The sequence below is a fragment of the Lissotriton helveticus genome, chromosome 3_1, assembly GCF_964261635.1.
Source record: "Lissotriton helveticus chromosome 3_1, aLisHel1.1, whole genome shotgun sequence".
In the NCBI taxonomy this organism is placed as follows: Eukaryota; Metazoa; Chordata; class Amphibia; order Caudata; family Salamandridae; genus Lissotriton; species Lissotriton helveticus.
Window position 1 is genome coordinate 1,654,236,486 of NC_136061.1, and position 26,124 is coordinate 1,654,262,609.

The following is a 26,124-nucleotide window of genomic DNA, read 5'->3' on the forward strand; positions in this document are numbered from 1 at the left end:
GGGCACCCAATAGAGACAACAGCGATGCGACTCAATGCTGGGATGAATTAACAGAGCTAAAGAGAACACAGATCAAAACGTTGATACACGGAGTAATGATGGCAGAATACCTACAAGCAAATACAGCACCAAGAGGTTTGATAGTTAGAAATGAACCTTTCATATTCCAACATGACAAACAATTTAAAAAAGACTGGTCACTAATCTCGTGGCACTGTACCCGAGATTGGTTAGTCCTAATAATCAAAACAGCGTCACGCCTAGTTGATTCTCTTAAGGAAGAAATTCACTCCATGGAGGTCCGTCTCAAGTCCTACCAGAACCCCACTGAACTTAAAAAAAGACTGGAAGAAAATTTTACAAAAAAAAAAAAAAAAAGACTGGAAGAGTTGAACAAAAGTATGTCGGATTTTGAAATAAGCCTTAAAGATTCAAAATATATCAAACTATGTAAGGATAAGAAATCTTTCTCCCACGAAAAGGTGTACCCATACATTAGGGACGACTACAAACTCAGCAACAGAAACCCAGGATATAACACTGACAGTGATGGATCAGACTCAGGGTCTGATAGTTCAGGAACCTCTGGTAATTACAACACCACCCCCAATAGAAGACCTAGAGGAGGGAGAGGAAATGCGGGGAGACAGCGAGGAAATCAAGCCCCTATGTGGCCAGTATATCAAGATCCATATACTCATGGCCCACCACCACCTCCCTTCTACTATGGTCCTCCCATGTATCATCAACAAAATTTCCAAAATTGGAGCGACAACCAAGGAAATCAAGGCAAGCCTTTTTTAGGCAGGGGCCGACCCACACAAGGAACAAGAAACAAACCCAACCAGAATGTACAATGGGCCGAACCAGTGGTGACAGCGGGATGCCACACACGCAGCAAGGGTCCCCCGGAACCAACAACGAGCAGCAATCAAATCTAGTGGTTAATTTGTCCTCATTAAATCTTTCGGAAATACAGACACTAGTACTCAATAAAGGTCTGGGTTTCGTACCACCCCCAATACAGACAAATTCAAACTCTGTTGCGAGTTGAAGGAATTCCTCAGAAAGTTGAAACTTCAAATCTTTTTCCAAGACAAAGAACTGGGCGAACAAATTAGGAGTGACACAGGATTAAAGAAGAAATCAACCTTCATCCCACCATCAAACAACTTACCAGTTGAACTTCTGGCCATCGAGAAAGCAATAATGAAGGAGGTGAAAGATCTGGATCCATGTACAGTGAAGGTTTTTCAGAACACAAGTAAGGTGGATCTAGCAGCAATACAAGAACTATCCAAAAATGACAACATCACAATCAAACCAGCCAACAAAGGTGGGGCGATTGTTCTACAGAATACTACTGATTACAGGAAGGAATGCTTACGCCTTCTCGCAGACACTAGAAACTATACCATCATAGGGGAAGATCCAACGGAACGTATAAGGGTTTCTATAGCATACCTCATTGAGGAATATCTTGCCAATGACTGGCTAAGTAAAATGGAAGCGGACTTTATGGTGAACAAGAAACCAACAATCCCCTACTTTTATACGATCCCTAAAATTCATAAACGACTTGACAGTCCTCCTGGCAGACCAATAGTCTCGGAGATTGGATCAATCCTAGAACCGCTATCAAAATATGCGGATGCTTTCTTGAGACCACTAGTACAAAGCACAGACACATACCTAAAAGATACCAAAGATGTTCTCTGCCTACTAAAGGAACTTAGTTTTGACCCCACATCCAGCATTCTCAGTAGTCTGGATGTGGAAAGTCTGAACACCAGCCTCCCCCATAGGGAGACCCTAGAAATACTGGAGGGAGTCCTTTTCGAGGATGATTGGAAATATCATACTCCTCGACATGTGGTGATGGAGTGTTGCCAGTTGGCACTCACTGAGAATTTTTTTAGGTTTGAGGAAACACTATACCAGCAACAACACGGGACCAGCAGGGGCAGCACTTTTGCGCCGAGAATAGCCGGTCTGTATGTCCATCATCTGGAGAAGAACAAAATCTTGAACAATATCAATCCACACAGGCACCATATACAATTATGGAAGCGCTACATAGATGATATCCTCCTGATTTGGCAAGGGACAAAAGAGGAAGCAGAATCTTTCTTGACCTGGCTCAACGAGCAGGATAGATTTTTGAAATTCACTAGCTCTATGAGCAGATCCCACCTAGTGTTTTTGGACTTAAACATCTGGGCTGACTCAGGCGCCCTTACCACAACGACGCACTTCAAAGAAACAGCTCGTAACTGTCTATTGACTTATGACAGTTTTCATCTGCGACACCTAAGACAAAACCTCCCCTTCGGCCAGTTTTTAAGGCTACGAAGGAATTGTAGCAACAAACATGACTACTTTGCGCAAGCAGAAGACCTTAGCAAAAAACTACAATCCAGGAAATACCCTAAAAAACTAATAAAAGATGCGAAAAAGAGGGCGAGCAACAATGATAGGGATGCCCTGTTAGAACCAAAAGTGCAAACCCAAACAGAAAACAAGAGACCGATCTGTATCACGACCTTCAACCAAGTATCAGACACTATAACTAAGATAGTTAAGAAACATTGGCCCATGATTAACAGTGGTGGACTAAACATACCAACACCTATGTTTAGTCACCGCCGGGGAAAAAACCTAAAAGACTACTTGGTACATACCCGACCGCCACCTACCGTTTCTACTCTAAGATCACAACCATTACCGAGTTGACACTATCCCTGCAATAATTGCAGTGTCTGCCATTTAACATCGGTGACAAAATCTGTCAACTTTAACAACAGTACAAGATGGGAGTTAAGAAACTTCTCCAGTTGCAATACCTGCGGGGTAATCTATTTGATCACCTGCATTTGCAATCTACACTATGTGGGGATGACCACCAGAAAGGTGAGCACCCGCATAGTGGAACACAGGAGTACCATCCGCTGTAAACGTGCTACCACCAGGATGACAAATCATTTCATCGAGAAAAACCACACACCAATGATCTGACATGGGTAGTGTTGGAAAGTGTTAAAAACAAAGAAAACCTGGAAAGGATACTGCATGAACGAGAACAGAGATGGGTTTTCAAATAACACACTGACACACAGGGACTGAACGACGACATCCCTTGGGGTGCTTTCGGGAATTAACTTCAAAAGAGCACAACAAGTGATCTATGACATTCTTACTGACATCTCATCAGAAGCCCATGATTCAGGATACTCTCACCGTTTTGAACAACACAATGAACTTTTCCAAAACCAAGTTACCTTTTATCTCAATAATAACTGGGCTTAATGAACCTAAATATTAACATCAAACGATGTTATTAAAACAATAACAATACCGTCAATTTGTATGCATAGGCGCATAAAACATCAGAGGGAGTGCCCTTACTATACAATAGGAGGGTCCTATAATACTGAACAAATGAATTGATAACCCGATATAGCAGACTCTGATTAGGAACACCCTCAGGGTGATAAAAAGCAGCATCCTCTACCTGGGTCCACTTGAGACTCAACAAAATCTCCGTATATAAATAACATCTAAAACATAAAGAAAATCCCTTTATAGAAAGGTTTCTACACAAACAGATCCTTGTTTTCATGTACCAACAGACTTCTCCCGGTAAATGTGTGAACAAATAAAATAATATGGTCACTCGCGTTCCTTAAAAACAATGTAAAATACAAAAGAAATAGGGACATACGTTTTAATATAATGAAGATGTTCTGTTGAGATCAAATGAACAAAATACCCACAAACGATAGCAAGGAACGCTGAATTTGTCAACATCTTTATTGTACATTGAAATCACATCCCCCCAAGATGGCCGCTACCGACACACAGTCTAGTGCTCCAACAACGGACCCGGAAATGTAATTACTTAAAACATTCCCCGTCGAACCAGCTTCAAGATGCGGTCCGGAGGGGTAACAACTAGGTAATTCGGTGCGGTTTCGCCGTGCAGGAAGTGAGTACTTTGCACTTTTTCATGGCGAAAAGATCCCGAATCTCTAAATACGAGCATCACTTTGATATGGGAACAAAGCTGACACATACTGATCGCGGTTCCCGTTTCTTCTTTTCAAAATCGGCAGCAATGTTTCCATAAGGCGATCCTGCCCCCTACCAGAGACCATGCAGTGCTAATAGGCACTAATACATGTAAATATCCTGTTCTGCCATAATGACATTTATGTTGTGTGTGTTTGTCCTTAGTCACATTAAGTAATGTGTTATTTATGTGTGTGAATTCACAAACCACTTTTTCCACCTTTATATTTATGTATGCACTGGACCTGAAAGCCTGCACGCGCCGATATGGTGCAAAATGGACACCATACACTCGAATATGGAGCGTGATAAATGTGTGAAACCCTTCCTTCTAAGAAAGGGTTACCTTGCCACTAACCATGTGTCATTCTTTTTACAGAAAAACTAAACAGTACAAACGTATGTATAACACGCATGTTTTTAGATTTAACAGCGTTGAATGATCTTGATTGAACTTGCACATCCTAAATAAGGATTTATATGAGTGGTAAATACAGGGCTGGTCCCTGTATGGTCCTGATGAAAAGCCTGGGGAGCTTGAAACATGTTGACCGCACACTGATTTAGCCCTCATTAAAGGTTAAATTGCAGTGGCAAACCCCTTTTAATATACCTATCTAGGAGCTAAATAAATTTGTTGAGGCCCACTAGCACGGTATTTTTAATCACTCACACCCACTCTATCACTATCTCACCTACACCACACATAGTCTTTCACAGTTAAGTGCTCCTGCGTAGTTCGCTAGTCGCAGCACGCCCCTTTTCGTAGAGAACTGGGATGGCCCCAATGATGAAGCATGTCACCGTGGGGAAACCCCGGTGAGTGAGGGGACACTAGAAAGAAATTTTTCTTTCTCATTGGGTTGTACTGGCATAATCTGATCAGTGACCATCACACAAGCTAGGTCTCTGAATCCAGTACATTGGATTCCTACTGTTCCCGTCACTGGGCGTACCCTGGATGGACAACCTTGCAAATATCGCTGATGTTCACACAGCAATATTTACAAGGCTCCCCCAGCATTTTAGCACACGTTAGTAGTTTTTGGAGAAAACAGCTGTTTTCTCTAAAAACTAACGTCTGCTAAAATGCAGACTTACCTATCCCCAACAAGTTTATTGCCGTTTTGCAGGGAACATCGCTGGAAAACCAGCGATGTTCCCTGCAAAAGGGCGATAACCTCGCTATCTCTGGAATTGTTATCGCCCTGGAGTAATGCGTTGTTAATAACGAGCTACCGGGGCGAGAAATTCCAGAGATAGCCTGCGATAATAAAATTATCGCTAAGCACGGCCAGCGATAATTATCACTGGCCGTCGTTAATATGCCCCTATGTAATTAAAATATTGTTTAGGTTAGTAATATTAATTGTTTAATTGATTATGTAAATCCTTCAATACATTTTTTTATTTACATCTATATATTAGGTGTGGGTTGTTTGTTTTGTAGACATCAAGGGTGGTGTCTTGCTTCACGCTTCCAGATAATACAGAATACCACACAGTGGCTCAAACACAACAAAGGAATAGACACAACACCAAATTTCCTGGAGAGGGAATTCACTTTATAAAATAAAGCACATCAAATACTGGTTTTCAGAATATGGCTCAGGGTTTTATTCATGCAATGCCCTCTAACAGAAAGGCTTTCCCAGATGTCAAATGAACAACATTCAAATGTATATGTGTGTGTGTATATATATATATACATATGCTTGGATATGCAGTTCACCTGACTATCAAGGTACTGTGAATGGTGGAAACTTTTTCATCAGGGTGGGCGGAGCAATCTACATTTACTTCAGCTGTTGCACCTTCAACAACTTAGTGGCACTTGACTTTTCCTCCTGTATCACGCTGGGCGCTGAAGAGGCTACACAGCCGAAATGCATACGCCCGTTGTGCTTTATTTTGCATCAAATAAACCTTCAAATTGTTCCCCTATCGTGACCTCTGCCTTTTCTTTGGAGGATTACTTGGACATTTTCACATGCCAGCCAGTGGCATGTTACAGAGGCCCCTGCACGCAAGCTGACCGGATCATCACTGGCTCTTGTTTTTGCCTCGGCGGAAACCTACCTTGCTTTCAAGTTATTGAATGGATCTGGCCCACCATTGTTAATAGGATGAAACAAAGCGGTGTTGGAGTTACATAACTCCGCGCTGGGAAAGACGCATTGCCGGACTGACCCCCGTTAAGAAGAATCCTATAAGCGAAGGTTGTGCAGTTGGGGACTCAAGAAGGTTGTTTGTTCATGTGGGCACGGCCACAATGAGAGTTATGGTCCTGTGTCTCCCTGTAGTTTGCGCTACCAATTGGCCGCCCTATCTCGGCAGTTTGCTGCATGCTGGGATATGCAGTTCACCTGACTATCAAGGTACTGTGAATGGTGGAAACTTTTTCATCAGGGTGGGCGGAGCAATCTACATTTACTTCAGCTGTTGCACCTTCAACAACTTAGTGGCACTTGACTATTCCTCCTGTATCACGCTGGGCGCTGAAGAGGCTACACAGCCGAAATGCATATGCCCGTTGTGCTTTATTTTGCATCAAATAAACCTTCAAGTTGTTACCCTATCGTGACCTCTGCCTTTTCTTTGGAGGATTACTTGGACATATATATATATATATATATATATTACCTACTGGCGGTCGCCAGTAGGTATATATAGTTAGGATTTTTTCTCTATGGGTTTTTTGAAAATTCTATGTCTAATAACTTTGGCGTTTGTGGACGGAATTGGCTGAAATTTTCAGGAAAATTGCACATTTTGTTTCTGAGCAGCCCCTGAAAATTTTGGGGGGGTTCGTCAAGGGGGGGCCGAGAAAAAAGGGGGGTCCCAAAACGCGTTTTTCCCATGTTAATTTCCATAGGGCGGTTGGCCTCACTTTTAGCCCGAACGGCTGAATGGATTTGCACGAAACTTGGCAAAATTGTAGGGACTGGTAGCCCGATGTGCCTTTTGTAGGTCTCAATATATGTGCTTCAGTGGATTTTGAGAAATTAATGTTCAAAAAAAGATATATATCTGTAACAGCGGACTGGGCAGCGCTCCGCTACGCGTACTTTTCGCGCAACGGAGCTTTGTGAAGCGAAGCTGATTGGTTCTCCGGCGTCTGTCAACATTCCAAACAGTCCGTAGCGGCCGCCATCTTGTCTCTCGGTAGGATCGAGAGACAAGAGGAGGCCAAAGCGAAGGGGCAAATGACCATAAGGGGGCATAGTACATTGTCGCTCACCCCCTAGGTTTGATGTGGAGGTTTTAAAAGGGCCCCGCGGGGCAAAAAAAAATAAAAATAATAATAATCGAACAGCTGAATGGATTTGCACGAAACTTGGCAAAATTGTAGGGACTGGTAGCCCGATGTGCCTTTGCTAGATCTCAATATATGTGCTCCAGTGGATTTTGAGAAATTAACGTTCAAAAAAAGGTATATATCTGTAACAGCGCACCGCTTCGCGTACTTTTCGCGTTACGGAGCTTTGCGAAGCGAAGCTGATTGGCTCTCCGGTGTCTGTAAACATTCCAAACAGTCCGTAGCGGCCGCCATCTTGTCTCTCGGTAGGATCGAACAGCTGAATGGATTTGCACGAAACTTGGCAAAATTGTAGGGACTGGTAGCCCGATGTGCCTTTGCTAGGTCTCAATATATGTGCTTCAGTGCATTTTGAGAAATTAACGTTCAGAAACAAGATATATATCTGTAACAGCGCTCCGCTTCGCGGAGATAAAATTATATGTGTATTACCTAGCTGTTGCTAACACCAGTTAGCGACGGCTAGTAGAAGATAGCGACCATCTTGGGCCCCACTTTGCATGTGAGTGATATTTATCACTAATGACATGCAAAGTGGGCATGCCAAGATGTTAGCGACTGGAAACAGTCGCTAACATCGCTATCTCCTATTATCAACTTTTGGAAATATTCGAGATAAGGGCGAATATCTCCAAAAGCTACCACCTGCCCTGAGCAGTTCTTAGCCATGTTATCCAATGGGAGGTGGATAACATGGCTAAGAGCATTAGCTCGGTAATGCATGAATATCGCTGAGTTTTCAGCGATATTAATGCATTGCGGTCGTTTTTTATCGTATTTCCGATAAACCTTGATAATAGCAAGGTTTATCTGCGATAATTTCTGACGGTAAAAAAATCGTTGCTAAGCATCGTTAGGGATAAATATCGCTTAACTTTGGTAATATGCCCCAACGTCTGTTAACGTTCGATTCGAAGGAAATCAGGAAGTGTTGAAAAACATTGTCTGCGCCATCTTGTCTTTTTTCAAATGCCACACTTTTGTCGTGCACGGCAGCCATTTTAGATGCCTTGACCAGACCCACTCTGTGCACGCTGTCGATCCTTAGCATGGCTCCCCACCCTCGCAAGCATCTCCCCCAGGCAGTGGTCACCCCCGCTCTCTGTCTTATGCATGGGTAATAAACCTCCCCCATCTGCGCTGCTGTTCCCTGAGAATCACACCCTGTGCCAGCCCGACACCTCCCTGTCGCCCTATTCACTACCGCACCCTCTGACACTCCTTTTCCTCTGTGTCCGATTGTCCAGGCTGGTCCTAGGGTATCAGCTAGCCCTGCAGATGTAGTTTATGGCCACAGCTGTAAAGAATCACCCCTCTTCAAAGGAGTTATAGTAGATCAAGGCCCACACTCGATGAGATCCGTCACAGCAGAAGCGTTGCTATTATCTGAAAACCATCCTGTATTGTGATTGGGGAGGGGACCGAGCCTGAAGCGGAAGATTCCAGGGATGACTGTTTGTACATCAAAGTTTTTACAATAATGTGTCACATTAAAAATATATAGCACTCCGACAAAGTAGTAAGATTATAAAACTTTAATAATTTATAAATATATACAAGAAAACAAAAATAGTAATAACATATAAACATTTTTAGGGAAAAACAACGAAGTAGCGGTCGGCTGTGCGAATAGTCCCAACGCAGCACAACGTCCAGATTTCCGGCGTGGGGCGTCGCGGGGGGTGGGTCATCAGTAGCAAACTGTTGTGCGAATAGTTCCAAGGCAGCAGAACGCGCCGAAATCTAGATGACACGAAAGTGATGTCTAGTAAGTTGCCACCCAGCAAATAACGGCATGGGGCGTCGCGGGGGGTGGGTCATCAGTAGCAAACTGTTGCGCGAATAGTTCCAAGGCAGCAGAACGATGGCACCAAGGTGATGTCCAGTAAGTTGCCGCACTGGTTTTGGTATCCTACAATGCTGCTCCGAATAACGGCGTGGAGCGCCCCGGGGGAGGCGGCGTGAACGGGCCTCTCCAGGTGGAGTGTCATCTGTTGTAGTGGGGCGCCCCTTTACCGTTTCAGTTGCCATTCCGTCCGTTTTTGGTCCACTGTGTCAAAAGCCGCAATTCAGCTGAGTTGCGCCCACTCTTGCGGTGCAGCGATAGGCGGCTGTCACAGGACTCTCAAAATGGCGGCAGGCTGTTTCCTTTTTGGGCCTGGTCCACTGAAATGGCCCTGGGACACCTTGGAAATCGGACGCTTGTCTGCTAGGTCTTGGACCCCATTCTCGAAAGCGTCCCCTCCGCCTTGAGAATTCATCAAAAGTTTTGGGGGCTCCGACTACTGCAGGCTTCTGGTGGGGAGCGGCTGCCATGATTGCTCGCGGAATGACCACGACTGAGCTACGAGATGGTGGTGCTTTCATGCTGACGCCAGCTTCAGTCTGAAACATCCAGAAACAAGGTGGGGCTTTCATCGTTTGGGAAAAAAAAAAAGTTTTCATCCTATGAAAAGTGTTGTTTTTAGGTCACATGATCATGCCTTCCATCATTAGGAAACCAAAAGTAAAATGAACCAATGAAAAGTTTTATAAACAAGTCACATGACCTGTTATGCGGCATAGGGTGTAAAATGCGGAGAAAATACGTTGGCACGTGAGGCGGCGTCAGTAGCGGACCGATGTGCGAATAGGCCGAAGGCAACACAACGCGCCAAGATCCGGATGGCACCGAGGTGGTGTCCAGCAAGTTGCAGCACTGGTGTGGCCATCCTACAATGCTGAAAGTCGGCGTGGGGCGCCCCGTTGGCCTGTGAGTTTGCGTCAGTAGCGGACCGATGTGCGAATAGGCCGAAGGCAGCACAACGCGCCAAGATCCGGATGGCACCGAGGTGGTGTCTAGTAAGTTGCCGCACTGGTGTGGCTATCCAACAATGCTGAAAGTCGGCGTGGGGCGCCCCGTTGGCCTGTGAGTTTGCGTCAGTAGCGGACCGATGTGCGAATAGGCCGAAGGCAGCACAACGCGCCAAGATCCGGATGGCACCGAGGTGGTGTCTAGTAAGTTGCCGCACTGGTGTGGCCATCCAACAATGCTGAAAGTCGGCGTGGGGCGCCCCGTTGGCCTGTGAGTTTGCGTCAGTAGCGGACCGATGTGCGAATAGGCCGAAGGCAGCACAACGCGCCAAGATCCGGATGGCACCGAGGTGGTGTCTAGTAAGTTGCCGCACTGGTGTGGCCATCCTACAATGCTGAAAGTCGGCGTGGGGCGCCCCGTTGGCCTGTGAGTTTGCGTCAGTAGCGGACCGATGTGCGAATAGGCCGAAGGCAGCACAACGCGCCAAGATCCGGATGGCACCGAGGTGGTGTCTAGTAAGTTGCCGCACTGGTGTGGCCATCCTACAATGCTGAAAGTCGGCGTGGGGCGCCCCGTTGGCCTGTGAGATGGCGTCAGTAGCGGACCGATGTGCGAATGGGGCCAAAGGCAGCGCAACAATATTTTCTGATTTGAAGACACCACAAGGCGCTGAGATGCCAAGATCCGGATGGCACCGAGGTGGTGTCTAGCAAGTTGTGGCACTGGTGTGGCCATCGTACAATGGTAAAAGTCGGCGTGGGGCGCCCTGTTGGCCTGTGAGATGGTGTCAGTAGCGGACTGATGTGTGAATGGGGCCAAAGGCAGCGCAACAATATTTTCTACTATATTTTCGGAGTAGAAGACACCACAAGGCGCTGAGATGCCAAGATCCGGATGGCACCGAGGTGATGTGTAAGTTGCGGACCGATGTGCGAATGGGGCCAAAGGCAGCTCAACAATATTTTCTGAAGAGAATACACCACAAGGCGCTGAGATGCCAAGATCCGGATGGCACCGAGGTGATGTCTAAGTTGCGGACCGATGTGCGAATGGGGCCAAAGGTAGCGTAACAAGATTTTCTGTATGGAAGATACCACTAGGCGTTGAGATGCCAAGATTCGGATGGCACCGAGGTGATGTCTAGCAAGTTGTGCCACTGGTGTGGCCATCGTACAATGGTAAAAGTCGCCGTGGGGCGCCCTATTGGCCTGTGAGATGGTGTCAGTAGCGGACTGATGTGCGAATGGGGCCAAAGGCAGCGCAACAATATTTTCTGACTGACACCACAAGGCGCTGAGATGCCAAGATCCGGATGGCATCGAGGTGATGTCTAAGTTGCGGACTGATGTGCGAATGGGGCCAAAGGCAGCGTAACAATATTTTCTGTATGGAAGATACCACTAGGCGTTGAGATGCCAAGATTCGGATGGCACCGAGGTGATGTCTAGCAAGTTGGTGTGGTCATCCTACAATGCTGAAACTCGGCGTGGGTCACCCCATTAGCCTGTGAGATGGCGTCAGTAGCGGACCGATGTGCGAATAGGCCGAAGGCAGCACAACGCGCCAAGATCCGGATGTCACCGTGGTGGTTTCATAGTTGAGAGGCACTTCATCTGCAGTGGGGCGCCGAGATCCGGATGGCACCGAGGTGATGTCTAGCAAGTTGCTGTACTTGTGTGGTCATCCTACAATGCTGAAACTCGGCGTGGGTCGCCCCATTAGCCTGTGAGATGGCTGTTCTTTGGATTTGGGCCTGGTCCACTAAAATGGCCCTGGGACACCTTAGAACTCGGACGCTCGATTTTTTTTTCCTTTCCTGTACATGCAAAAAAAGGTAAATGCCCGGTATGTTACACGCTTCATCTGCCACGATGAACTCTCCAGAGGAACCGAAAAAAAATATAGTTGTGGTAACTATACCATGCATCGTCATATGGAGAGGTGGCACCAATTAATTATAGTGCTGCATAAAAGAGAGATTTGGAGGAGAACCCCTGACCTGCTAGTACATTCATCAAAGAAGTGGCACTGAGAGCTTCAGAGGCAAGGGAAACGGTCCCAAATATTTAGAAGAACTTTGGAAAGATTAAAATGACATGTTTAGATTGTGGTAAATTAATTTCATGTGGGCAGATGAGTGTTACTCTAATAAATACAGCATATGAACATCATCATAGTCGATGGTTGGTAGAGACATTTTGACTATATCCTGGACCTGCCCGTCCTCGCCCAAAATGGCGCCGGAATAAATGGGACTCGTAACTCCTTGTTGTGTACTGGTTGCAGAACCTTGAAATCACGAGATACGTATGCAGTTTTGAAGCACATGGCGGGCGGGGACGAGAATTGATTGAATATTTCGACATCCCTATTGATATTAAGTTCTGATGTGTTATTGATTACTGTACTGTTGAAAATTCGAATTAACGTCACCCATGGTACTTGCCCGCAAATGTATATCTAGATAATTTTATTGTAACTGGCCCTGTCGTATTTTAATTATAAAATGTACGTCCACCGATTCCGTAACTGTTAGACACCTTAGTTTTTGCAACCTAATGGCCCGCCCGTTACGTTCCTCTACAGTGTAAATGTCTATTCATCATATACGATTACAGTTTGCTCCGTGGCAGGCCCACGTGGTTATAGGCTCGTATTTGTATAATGAAATTTTCACAATAAAGGTTTTTAAAAGAAAACATGGTAGTAGTGTATACATTGGTAAAGTTTTTAATAATAGTCACTGTTTTAGAATCATTAAAAGGCAAGTGAAATAAAGCAGACCAATTACATGAAGGGTAAAAGGTATAATACGAAGGAACGCAGTAAAGATAAATGGTCAAGGGCTGTTGTGTTTTCTATTCCTGCAACATAAAGTGATCGATAAGAATCTCATATTCAGGCGTATCGGCGACTAAGACAGCAGGTCGACCCTCTTTTGCTCAACGGCTCCGTCATGGGACGAAGAAACGCTCTTTTTCTCGAAAAAAGAATATATTTTACTTGCAGGACAGTTGTAAAATTTCCGGGAAAGTACATTAGCCTGGAACATTATAACATATATTTAAGAGAAAATAATGTTCGGAAGTAATTAAAAGCGTAATTTTTAGGTGATATGACCAAGGCTTTCATCATTAGAATAAGAAAAGTAAAATGAACCAATGAAAAGTTTTATTAACAAGTCACATGACTTGTTATGCTTACGTTACGCGCTGCGCGCCCCGGATGACTTCCGGATGCGCTAACGCGGCGTGTCATATGACGCATTACGCGACAACGCAGGTCCAGAATATAGTCAAAATGTCTCCACCAACCAGCGGTCGAAACACAACCCCTTTCAGCAGGCTAAATAGTTCTGTTAAATGACAACAGAAGGGACAGGCAACAAGAACCATCAGTCAAAGAGGGGAGGGCTAGTTCTTCTCTACCGGGTTACATTGGGGCGCTACCGGAACTGATCGAATTGGTAGTCTACAGTGTTTCTGGATGTTTCAGACCGAAGCTGGGGTTAGCATGAGAGCAGCACCATTTCGTAGCTCCGTTGTGGCCATTCCGCAACCAATCATGGCAGCCGCTCTTTATCGTTATTTTGGGCGGGGTGGGTGGCGGAGCCGAGCTGTTTTGCAGCCATCATTGTGTGGAGTTCAGTTCATCTCACTAGTTTTGTATTTGTCATGAGGGGTTGTTCCTAATGTTTCTATTTTAGCGAGGTCAAAAAGAGATCCCATTAGTGGCCTACTGATTTTGCTCGATTCCTTTTCTTTTTTTTTACACGATTTTTCGTTATCTGCAAAGACTAAACAGAGTATTGCGACTCTGTGTTTGTTTGTAAATAGAGAATGAACCAAAGAGAACTAATTCTAAAACAGTAAATACTTGGATAACAATCAATCAAATGGAGAGAGAAGCAGGCACGACGGATTACAACGGGGGCAAAGGCCTGCGTTAACTACCTTTCACTATCTGCAAAGAGAGAGTACTCCTAATAGAAATGAGGGGGGGGGGGGCACCATTCAAAGCAGATCAGTGTGCATAAACACGAAAATGTTTTCACTTACCACGTACTTGACATTCGACAGCTTATGATATTTGCTATTAAAAAACCATTGAAATTCACTGAAAAAACCATAGGTTATAGACCATATATAGTTAGGAATTAGCATTTACAAAACCTTGAAAATTCACTGAAAAAACCATAGGTTATAGACCATATATAGTTAGGAATTAGCATTTAAAAAACCTTATTTTACTCACACAAAACCATTGAAATTCCATATATAGTTAGTTGCACTAACTATATATTGCGCACCCGCAATCCACTGCTGATCATGTCACATATTACATCATTCATGACATGGTCAGTGACATCACTGATGACATCACTGATGACATCTCAAATGACATCACTGATGACATCACTGATGACATCTCATTTGACATCAATGACCACATCACTGATGATATCATTCATGTGACAATACAATGCATCTCCTCACATTTTAATATAACCTCTGTTTCACCCAGTGTTAAATACAGAGTATAATTTTTGAAACCATTGACACACCAATACTAGTTACTACATACGTACTCACTGATTCCTACGTCTACACACACATTCACTCATTCACCCATACAATCATTCATACATACAATCACTCATCTTTACAACACTATCATATGCACTCATACACCTATACAGACACTCACACTCTGCCACTCATCCATGGAGTTACTCACACACCTAGTCAGTCCTGTAAAGAATCAATCACACTTCCATTTTCTTGTCTATACAGTTAAACATAGAGCACCTTACATTTTCAAACATATAGTAACACATACTTACTTTCTTATACAATCATTGATACAAGTACACATTGATCTGCACAGAGTCACACACCTCCCAGCCAGCCACACACACACTCAGTCTCCCATACAAATACTTGGACAATCAATCAATAACCCATATAGTTAATCATATAGCTACTGATCAACACATGCAGTAGTTTACAGAACAACAGACATAATGATGCACAAATTAAGACAGTTTAGTCACTAACCCATGCACTCAGTGAGACACATTTAATCACTCACTCATACATTCAGTCATGCACCTACTAAATCCTTCGTCCAGACAGTTATACATCTACTCATTCTTCAATATCTAAAACATATTTAAACTTTACAGAAACACACAGTCACTGGATGATATCATCAGTGATGTCATCAGTGATGTCATTTGAGATGTCATCAGTGATGTCATCAGTGATGTCACTGACCATGTCATGAATGATGTAATATGTGACATGATCAGCAGTGGATTGCGGGTGCGCAATATATAGTTAGTGCAACTAACTATATATGGAATTTCAATGGTTTTGTGTGAGTAAAATAAGGTTTTTTAAATGCTAATTCCTAACTATATATGGTCTATAACCTATGGTTTTTTCAGTGAATATATATATATATATACATATATGTATAAATATATATTGAAACCAATGTGCCGGTGCACTGGAGGTCACGCAACATTGCCTTTAATGAAATGCAGCCTGTTTCCTTAGTTCATATTTAATCTTTTAGATGCCGACGCGTTTCAGGATAACAATCCCTTCTTCCTGGGCAGCAGGTAAGTGATTGAAGAGGCGCACCACTTGTCAATTTGCACATTTTTACTCCTCATTGGTATGCACGCCCAGAGGGCATGGTTTGATTGCCTTCTGGGACCTGGAGTTTCCGTGGTGCGCTTGCAGTATTAACTTTTGTAAGGTCTCTCATCTTGCCTGCAAAATAAAGTTCATTGGTCACCTTAGTAAGTAATGAATCCAAGGTCATAGACTTTATTAGCATGGCGCTGTACTTTTCAAGTTTGGTAAGTTCCAAACCGCAGTCTCGCAGGCTGGTTTACCTTCTCCCCAACCTGCGATGGTGCTCCTCCCCACGGCTGGCTGCCTTGAATAATCTTGAAACCAATGTGCCGGCGCACGGGAGGTCACGCAACATTGCCTTCAATGAAATGCACCTGTTTCCTTAGTTCATATTTAATCTTTTAGATGCCGACGCGTTTCAGGATAACAATCCCTTCTTCATGGGCAGCAGGTAAGTGATTGAAGAGGTGCACCACTTGTCAATTTGCACGTTTTTATTTCTCATTGGTATGCACGCCCAGAGGGCGTGGTTTGATTGCCTTCTGGGACCTGGAGTTTCCGTGGTGCGCTTGCAGTATTACCTTTTGTAAGGTCTCTCATCTTGCCTGCAAAATAAAGTTCATTGGTCACCTTAGTAAGTAATGAATCCAAGGTCATAGACTTTATTAGCATGGCGCTGTACTTTTCCAGTTTGGTAAGTTCCAAACCGCAGTCTCGCAGGCTGGTTTACCTTCTCCCCAGCCTGCGATGGTGCTCCTCCCCACGGCTGGCTGCCGTGAATAATCTTGAAACCAATGTGCCGGCGCACGGGAGGTCACGCAACATTGCCTTCAATGAAATGCAGCCTGTTTCCTTAGTTCATATTTAATCTTTGAAAACTTGAAAAGTACAGCGCCATCCCAATAAAATGAGGAATAAAAACGTGCAAATTGACAAGTGGTGCGCCTCTTCAATCACTTACCTGCTGCCCATGAAGAAGGGATTGTTATCCTGAAACGCGTCGGCATCTAAAAGATTAAATATGAACTAAGGAAACAGGCTGAGAAAAAATAGGCACAGGAACCAAAATATATACGACCCCCTTCAGCGAATCTGATTGCTATAAAGCGTGCCCATATCAGCAAATTATAGCAGTTTTGAAGGTGTAAAGACACACTATGTAGGTGTTTTGCACTAAACACAAGTCTTCCAACCTAGATTGCCATTGGTGGAAAACTGGCACCTGAACTAATTGCATGTAAGTAAGAGGTGACACAAAAAACCATGGGGTACTAATCTGCGATAATGCTTACACTGACAGTTTGACAGTTAGTCATTAGTCTGCCCTACGTGCTAATTATCTTATATTATCTGATACCTCCGGGTCTAGCGCTTTATAAAACTTTTCAAATAAATAAATAAAATAAATCAAAGTTGGAAAAACAAGCTCATCCATCTCACTAGGATTTTTAAGGTAAATTTCGGACTCTGCTGTTTTACCTGTTCATTGAAAAGATATTATTATACAGAAGTTTTTGAACTATTGTGTGGTTGAAAAAAGTTGCATGGAAACATATTTGCGTATTAATCTTGTATCGTTTCACACTTAACAAGTTTTTATTAAACAATTGTTATCTTATTTTGTTACAAATATGATTATTATACCTTCATTGCATCCCAATTAATTTAAGGAAGACAACAGGAGGTCCCGAGGCCGGGCTTACATCCTCCTCAAAATGGTGGGGAGCCACGGCCAACTGCCATTTAGGTCAAGGGAGCCACGGGTCAAAAAAGTTTGGGAACCACTGACCTACACTATTGATGGCCGAGATGATTGGCCTACCTGGAACAGGCATAGTTCCTTTATGTATTTTAGGTATTAAATATAGGACAGATAATACAGGAAACTCTTTGTACATGAATTTATACTCATCACTTGATAGGAGACCTTCCCTTCTCCATTGTGCCAATAGCTTTTGCAACACTCCTTTGGCCTTATCATATTCCTCAGAGGTAGATTTTACATAACATCTTTCATCATTCAATTGTCTATAGACTTCTGCCAAATATTCTTTTTTGGGCCATAAAACTAGGTTACCACCCTTATCTGATTTTTTTATAACAAAATTAATTTATAGCGATCCTCCAATGGTCAGAGTCATGGACGCCCGCGTATAGTCGGGAATTGAATGCGGGTGCTGCCTCTTCTACACGCTGCTGGTTTACACTTGAATTTTAAAACACTATCACATTTGCACGCACTTTCTTTACCCTCCTTTACCCACTCCCCACACACCCTCATGCACCATCCGGCAATCCTCTAAAAAGATCTCAGATAAATTGACCCTTCGGAGGACCCGTAGGGAATTGCAGCGCCGGCCCTACGAGGAGCAAACGCCCGATGATGAAGCATGACACCCCTTGGGGTGTGTGAGGGCAGCAGAGGATGTAGAATGACTTTCCCTATCATATTTGGGTCTTTTATACCTATGTTTACTTTTTCTCCTACCTCTCCTCTCTATGTTTTATTGCACGGGTGACTTTTTGCACCCTGATACATGGGTGACTTTTTGCACCCTAGTATAGGAACTTTGTCCTCCTGTTGATTGTTATACGAATATGCCCCTCACATGAACGGCATGAGTCAAGGTATAACGGCTGATCCACTAGGCTCCAATAACCTCCAAATGGAGATATAAGTGATCCCATTCGAAACAAAGGGCATCCACCAAATGGTGAGTCACCCAGTTGATTGGGGTTTCTAGACGATGACAAATGCCTGCCTAGTTTAAGCTGATCAAAGGTCCATTCCTTTGCAGGATTGTCGGACATGAGCATGCCAAATCATGATCATATCAGCTGAATACCCCAGTTACCAGTAAGGGGCCTTCGTGGCTGCCACTAGTGGTGGTCCTCCAATCACGGACCATCAATCGCCACTGGAGAATCTGTCATTCTTTCTCCTATACCTTGATGTTGGAAATCTAGTCACTCATTGTGCAGAGCTACCTTGCTAAAAAGAATCATCCAAAATGAAAACAATTATGTGATGTTCACACAAACACATACATTTGTACATTACACTTTAAAAGGACAAATGGTCCATAAATACAGAGACAACTGGTTGACGGTAGAAAATACATAATGCAGTCAATGGGGCAGTTTGTTCATAACCAAATATGTGTGTTTAATTCCTCCTCTTTATTCAAATTGTTAAATGCATAGGTAATAATAAACACAAGCAAGAATACAACACAAGAATAAAGGTTATACTAGACGTCCTGCAAGAAATCAGAAAGATATATACACTAAATACATCAGATGATTACCTTGGATGTGCACACACACTTTCACACATCACTTAGTCAATACTCAAAGAAAACACCTCAGATGATTATACCCACTGGAAACTGAAGGTGCACACTGACAGTCACGCATCACAATGCCTGTTATAACCACTAGAAACTGAATATGCGCACAAACAACCCATAAAAATGGCAACAATCTAAAATCAAACACTTCAACTGGTGCAATCTTCATCCTGGCCCGCTCCAGACTGGGGGATTAAAACAGCCGAAGTCAGAAGACTCAGCAACCTATACCTGCACTGATGATGCGTCGACCATTTAAGCTTGAACAATCCTGGTTTCTAAGTCAATAAACCACAGCTTTATAATCTCAAAACACACTAGAAGGTTCCAAGAGGCATTCCCTCTGCGCGAAGGAAATTTACTGGAATTGGCCACCTTCCATGCAAGTATTCCAGGGCAAAGGTATAGTCACGTTCCTTCTGCATTTGGACATGTTACAGCCTTTATCTTAAAGAAGCTACGAAAGTCTCTGATGGTACATTCAACAATCTCCTCTCCAAAAACAAAGCAACATTGAACGTGAATAACCCAAACAAATTGAGCAATCTGGGTGCCTGTCTGTGCACGTAAAAAGCTCAAGTAAGACAGTCAGAATTTAAGATGACATGAGGGCATGTCAAAGCCAATAGTAAGAACTTCATAATACTTCTCAATGTACAACACAATGCACATTTGTGCACCACTGCCTTTAGCATCACATACTTCATCTCTCAATGTACAACATAATGCACATTTGAGCACCACTGCTCATAACACTACTCTTCGGGACCAAAAAGTACATTCCACACCTCTCTCTCTCTCTCTCTCTCTCTCTCATGCTCTCAAATGCACATCCCACACGTTCTATTCTTGGTAAGCTGTTCTACTCTACTCTGTGACAGCTCCCACTTTAAAACTACAAGAGATACGACGAAATCTTCAAGGGAAACATGCACATGCGGGGCGTAAATTCAGGCTAGGGTAAAATAAAACACTAAAAGTCAATTAAAATCATGGTAGTCAATGGTCATCACGTGGTTTCAAACCATAAGAGTGCCTCTAGCACTACAGGTGGGAGGGTAATTACATGTATTTGTTTTATTAGTAGTTAATTGGTATTAATATTTAATATAATTTTGATTATGTAAAATGTGTAAATATTATACATTTAAATATACATTTTAGATGTGTAGTGTGTAGCTTTTAGAAATTTATGTCATGAATAAAATTATAAAGAGTAACATTTTGTTTGTAATGTATTACTGTATGTGTTAATTGTGTTATGCTTTTTAAGTGTAAATAATATTGTATTTATTGGTTGTTATTATTTTGATAATAGATGTTGGTATTTTGATAAAAATCATATTTGTATTAATTTATAATATGACTGGAGGGGAATAGTAAAATGTACCCCTCCGCAATCCGACACTTTCCCTACTGTTGCACTGACTGGAGTGGGAATAGTAACTTTTTCATCTCCACAATCCAACACTTTCCCTACTGTTGCACTCATTGGTGTGGGAATAGTAAATGTAAACCTTTCGACATCCAACACTTGACCTACTGTTGCACTGATTGTAGTAGAATTTGTAAATTTTACACCTCCTGAGTTTGAAACTATTCATAAGTTGTAGTGGGTATAGTAAATGTATTTATGGTAAAAAATGGTAGTTTACTTTATATTGTTTCAACTTATATAAATATGTTTTGGTTAATTAAATTATCATATTTATAATTAAAGTTTTTAATATTTTATTTTTAGCAAATTCAACATTTTTATTTTGTTTGAGTTTTTCATGTGTAATTAAAATGATCTGCTTTTTAAATATTTTATGTTACTGGATATATGTATTTATATGTTCTTAGATTTAAAAAAGTATAAACAAATGATATAAATTAAAAATATTCATGTAGTCATTATATTAGTATTAATATTTCATTCACCGTTTATTATTTAAATTTATATATATTTAATTATATATATATATATATATATATATATATATATATACATATATATATTACCTACTGGCGGTCGCCAGTAGGTATATATAGTTAGGATTTTTTCTCTATGGGTTTTTGGAAAATTCTATGTCTAATAACTTTGGCGTTTGTGGACGGAATTGGCTGAAATTTTCAGGAAAATGGCACATTTTGTTTCTGAGCAGCCCTTGAAAATTTGGGGGGGGTTCGTCAAGGGGGGGCCGAGAAAAAAGGGGGGTCCCAAAACGTGTTTTTAACATTGAGTTTTCCATAGGGCGGTTGGCCTCACTTTTAGCCCGAACGGCTGAATGGATTTGCACGAAACTTGGCAAAATTGTAGGGACTGGTAGCCCGATGTGCCTTTTGTAGGTCTCAATATATGTGCTCCAGTGGATTTTGAGAAATTAACGTTTAAAAAAAGATATATATCTGTAACAGCGGACCTGGCAGCGTCCCAGGACGCGTACTTTACGCGCAACGGAGCTTTGTGAAGCGAAGCTGATTGGTTCTCCGGCGTCTGTCAACATTCCAAACAGTCCGTAGCGGCCGCCATCTTGTCTCTCGGTAGGATCGAGAGACAAGAGGAGGCCAAAGCGAAGGGGCAAATGACCATAAGGGGGCATAGTACATTGTCGCTCACCCCCTAGGTTTGATGTGGAGGTTTTAAAAGGGCCCCGCGGGGCAAAAAAAAATAAGAATAATAATAATCGAACAGCTGAATGGATTTGCACGAAACTTGGCAAAATTGTAGGGACTGGTAGCCCGATGTGCCTTTGCTAGATCTCAATATATGTGCTCCAGTGGATTTTGAGAAATTAACGTTCAAAAAAAGATATATATCTGTAACAGCGCACCGCTTCGCGTACTTTTCGCGTTACGGAGCTTTGCGAAGCGAAGCTGATTGGCTCTCCGGTGTCTGTAAACATTCCAAACAGTCCGTAGCGGCCGCCATCTTGTCTCTCGGTAGGATCGAACAGCTGAATGGATTTGCACGAAACTTGGCAAAATTGTAGGGACTGGTAGCCCGATGTGCCTTTGCTAGGTCTCAATATATGTGCTTCAGTGCATTTTGAGAAATTAACGTTCAGAAACAAGATATATATCTGTAACAGCGCTCCGCTTCGCGGAGATAAAATTATATGTGTATTACCTAGCTGTTGCTAACACCAGTTAGCGACGGCTAGTAGAATATAGCGACCATCTTGGGCCCCACTTTGCATGTGAGTGATATTTATCACTAATGACATGCAAAGTGGGCATGCCAAGATGTTAGCGACTGGAAACAGTCGCTAACATCGCTATCTCCTATTATCAACTTTTGGAAATATTCGAGATAAGCGCGAATATCTCCAAAAGCTACCACCTGCCCTGAGCAGTTCTTAGCCATGTTATCCAATGGGAGGTGGATAACATGGCTAAGAGCATTAGCTCGGTAATGCATGAATATCGCTGAGTTTTCAGCGATATTAATGCATTGCGGTCGTTTTTTATCGTATTTCCGATAAACCTTGATAATAGCAAGGTTTATCTGCGATAATTTCTGACGGTAAAAAAATCATTGCTAAGCATCGTTAGGGATAAATATCGCTTAACTTTGGTAATATGCCCCAACGTCTGTTAACGTTCGATTCGAAGGAAATCAGGAAGTGTTGAAAAACATTGTCTGCGCCATCTTGTCTTTTTTCAAATGCCACACTTTTGTCGTGCACGGCAGCCATTTTAGATGCCTTGACCAGACCCACTCTGTGCACGCTGTCGATCCTTAGCATGGCTCCCCACCCTCGCAAGCATCTCCCCCAGGCAGTGGTCACCCCCGCTCTCTGTCTTATGCATGGGTAATAAACCTCCCCCCATCTGCGCTGCTCTTCCCTGAGAATCACACCCTGTGCCCGCCCGACACCTCCCTTTCGCCCTATTCACTACCGCACCCTCTGACACTCCTTTTCCTCTGTGTCCGATTGTCCAGGCTGGTCCTAGGGTATCAGCTAGCCCTGCAGATGTAGTTTATGGCCACAGCTGTAAAGAATCACCCCTCTTCAAAGGAGTTATAGTAGATCAAGGCCCACACTCGATGAGATCCGTCACAGCAGAAGCGTTGCTATTATCTGAAAACCATCCTGTATTGTGATTGGGGAGGGGACCGAGCCTGAAGCGGAAGATTCCAGGGATGACTCTTTGTACATCAAAGTTTTTACAATTATGTGTCACATTAAAAATATATAGCACTCCGACAAAGTAGTAAGATTATAAAACTTTAATAATTTATAAATATATACAAGAAAACAAAAATAGTAATAACATATAAACATTTTTAGGGAAAAACAACGAAGTAGCGGTCGGCTGTGCGAATAGTCCCAACGCAGCACAACGTCCAGATTTCCGGCGTGGGGCGTCGCGGGGGGTGGGTCATCAGTAGCAAACTGTTGTGCGAATAGTTCCAAGGCAGCAGAACGCGCTGAAATCTAGATGACACTAAAGTGATGTCTAGTAAGTTGCCACCCAGCAAATAACGGCATGGGGCGTCGCGGGGGGTGGGTCATCAGTAGCAAACTGTTGCGCGAATAGTTCCAAGGCAGCAGAACGATGGCACCAAGGTGATGTCCAGTAAGTTGCTGCACTGGTTTTGGTATCCTACAATGCTGCTCCGAATAACGGCGCGGGGTGCCCCGGGGGAGGCGGTGTGAACGGGCCTCTCCAGGTGGAGTGTCATCTGTTGTAGTGGGGCGCCCCTTTACCGTTTCAGTTGCCATTCCGTCCGTTTTTGGTCCACTGTGTCAAAAGCCGCAATTCAGCTGAGTTGCGCCCACTCTTGCGGTGCAGCGATAGGCGGCTGTCACAGGACTCTCAAAATGGCGGCAGGCTGTTTCCTTTTTGGGCCTGGTCCACTGAAATGGCCCTGGGACACCTTGGAAATCGGACGCTTGTCTGCTAGGTCTTGGACCCCATTCTCGAAAGCGTCCCCTCCGCCTTGAGAATTCATCAAAAGTTTTGGGGGCTCCGACTCCTGCAGGCTTCTGGTGGGGAGCGGCTGCCATGATTGCTCGCGGAATGACCACGACTGAGCTACGAGATGGTGGTGCTCTCATGCTGACGCCAGCTTCAGTCTGAAACATCCAGAAACAAGGTGGGGCTTTCATCGTTTGGGAAAAAAAAAAAGTTTTCATCCAATGAAAAGTGTTGTTTTTAGGTCACATGATCAAGCCTTCCATCATTAGGAAACCAAAAGTAAAATGAACCAATGAAAAGTTTTATAAACAAGTCACATGACCTGTTATGCGGCATAGGGTGTAAAATGCGGAGAAAATACGTTGGCACGTGAGGCGGCGTCAGTAGCGGACCGATGTGCGAATAGGCCGAAGGCAACACAACGCGCCAAGATCCGGATGGCACCGAGGTGGTGTCCAGCAAGTTGCAGCACTGGTGTGGCCATCCTACAATGCTGAAAGTCGGCGTGGGGCGCCCCGTTGGCACGTGAGGCGGCGTCAGTAGCGGACCGATGTGCGAATAGGCCGAAGGCAACACAACGCGCCAAGATCCGGATGGCACCGAGGTGGTGTCCAGCAAGTTGCAGCACTGGTGTGGCCATCCTACAATGCTGAAAGTCGGCGTGGGGCGCCCCGTTGGCACGTGAGGTGGCGTCAGTAGCGGACCGATGTGCGAATAGGCCGAAGGCAACACAACGCGCCAAGATCCGGATGGCACCGAGGTGGTGTCCAGCAAGTTGCAGCACTGGTGTGGCCATCCTACAATGCTGAAAGTCGGCGTGGGGCGCCCCGTTGGCACGTGAGGCGGCGTCAGTAGCGGACCGATGTGCGAATAGGCCGAAGGCAACACAATGCGCCAAGATCCGGATGGCAAAGAGGTGGTGTCCAGCAAGTTGCAGCACTGGTGTGGCCATCCTACAATGCTGAAAGTCGGCGTGGGGCGCCCCTTTGGACTGTGAGATGGCGTCAGTAGCGGACCGATGTGTGAATGGGGCCGAAGGCAGCGCAACAATATTTTCGGAATAGAAGACACCACTAGGCGCTGAGATTCCAAGATCCGGATGGCACCGAGGTGGTGTGTAGCAAGTTGCCGCACTGGTGTGGCCATCCTACAATGCTGAAAGTCGGCGTGGGGCGCCCCGTTGGCCTGTGAGTTTGCGTCAGTAGCGGACCGATGTGCGAATAGGCCGAAGGCAGCACAACGCGCCAAGATCCGGATGGCACCGAGGTGGTGTCTAGTAAGTTGTCGCACTTCTGTGGCCATCCTACAATGTTGAAAGTCGGCGTGGGGCGCCCCGTTGGCCTGTGAGATGGCGTCAGTAGCGGACCGATGTGCGAATGGGGCCAAAGGCAGCGCAACAATATTTTCTGATTTGAAGACACCACAAGGCGCTGAGATGCCAAGATCCGGATGGCACCGAGGTGGTGTCTAGCAAGTTGTGGCACTGGTGTGGCCATCGTACAATGGTAAAAGTCGGCGTGGGTGCCCTGTTGGCCTGTGAGATGGTGTCAGTAGCGGACTGATGTGTGAATGGGGCCAAAGGCAGCGCAACAATATTTTCTACAATATTTTCGGAGTAGAAGACACCACAAGGCGCTGAGATGCCAAGATCCGGATGGCACCGAGGTGATGTCTAAGTTGCGGACCGATGTGCGAATGGGGCCAAAGGTAGCGTAACAAGATTTTCTGTATGGAAGATACCACTAGGCGTTGAGATGCCAAGATTCGGATGGCACCGAGGTGATGTCTAGCAAGTTGTGCCACTGGTGTGGCCATCGTACAATGGTAAAAGTCGGCGTGGGGCGCCCTATTGGCCTGTGAGATGGTGTCAGTAGCGGACTGATGTGCGAATGGGGCCAAAGGCAGCGCAACAATATTTTCTGACTGACACCACAAGGCGCTGAGATGCCAAGATCCGGATGGCACCGAGGTGATGTCTAAGTTGCGGACTGATGTGCGAATGGGGCCAAAGGCAGCGTAACAATATTTTCTGTATGGAAG

At 44.2% G+C, this 26,124-nt stretch overlaps 1 long non-coding RNA gene across 1 annotated transcript in view; it reads right to left on the minus strand.

Moving 5' to 3' along the window:
* Window positions 1-26,124, minus strand: part of LOC144823692 (uncharacterized) — a 95,981-nt gene that overhangs the window by 7,491 nt on the left and 62,366 nt on the right. The window lies entirely within an intron of this gene.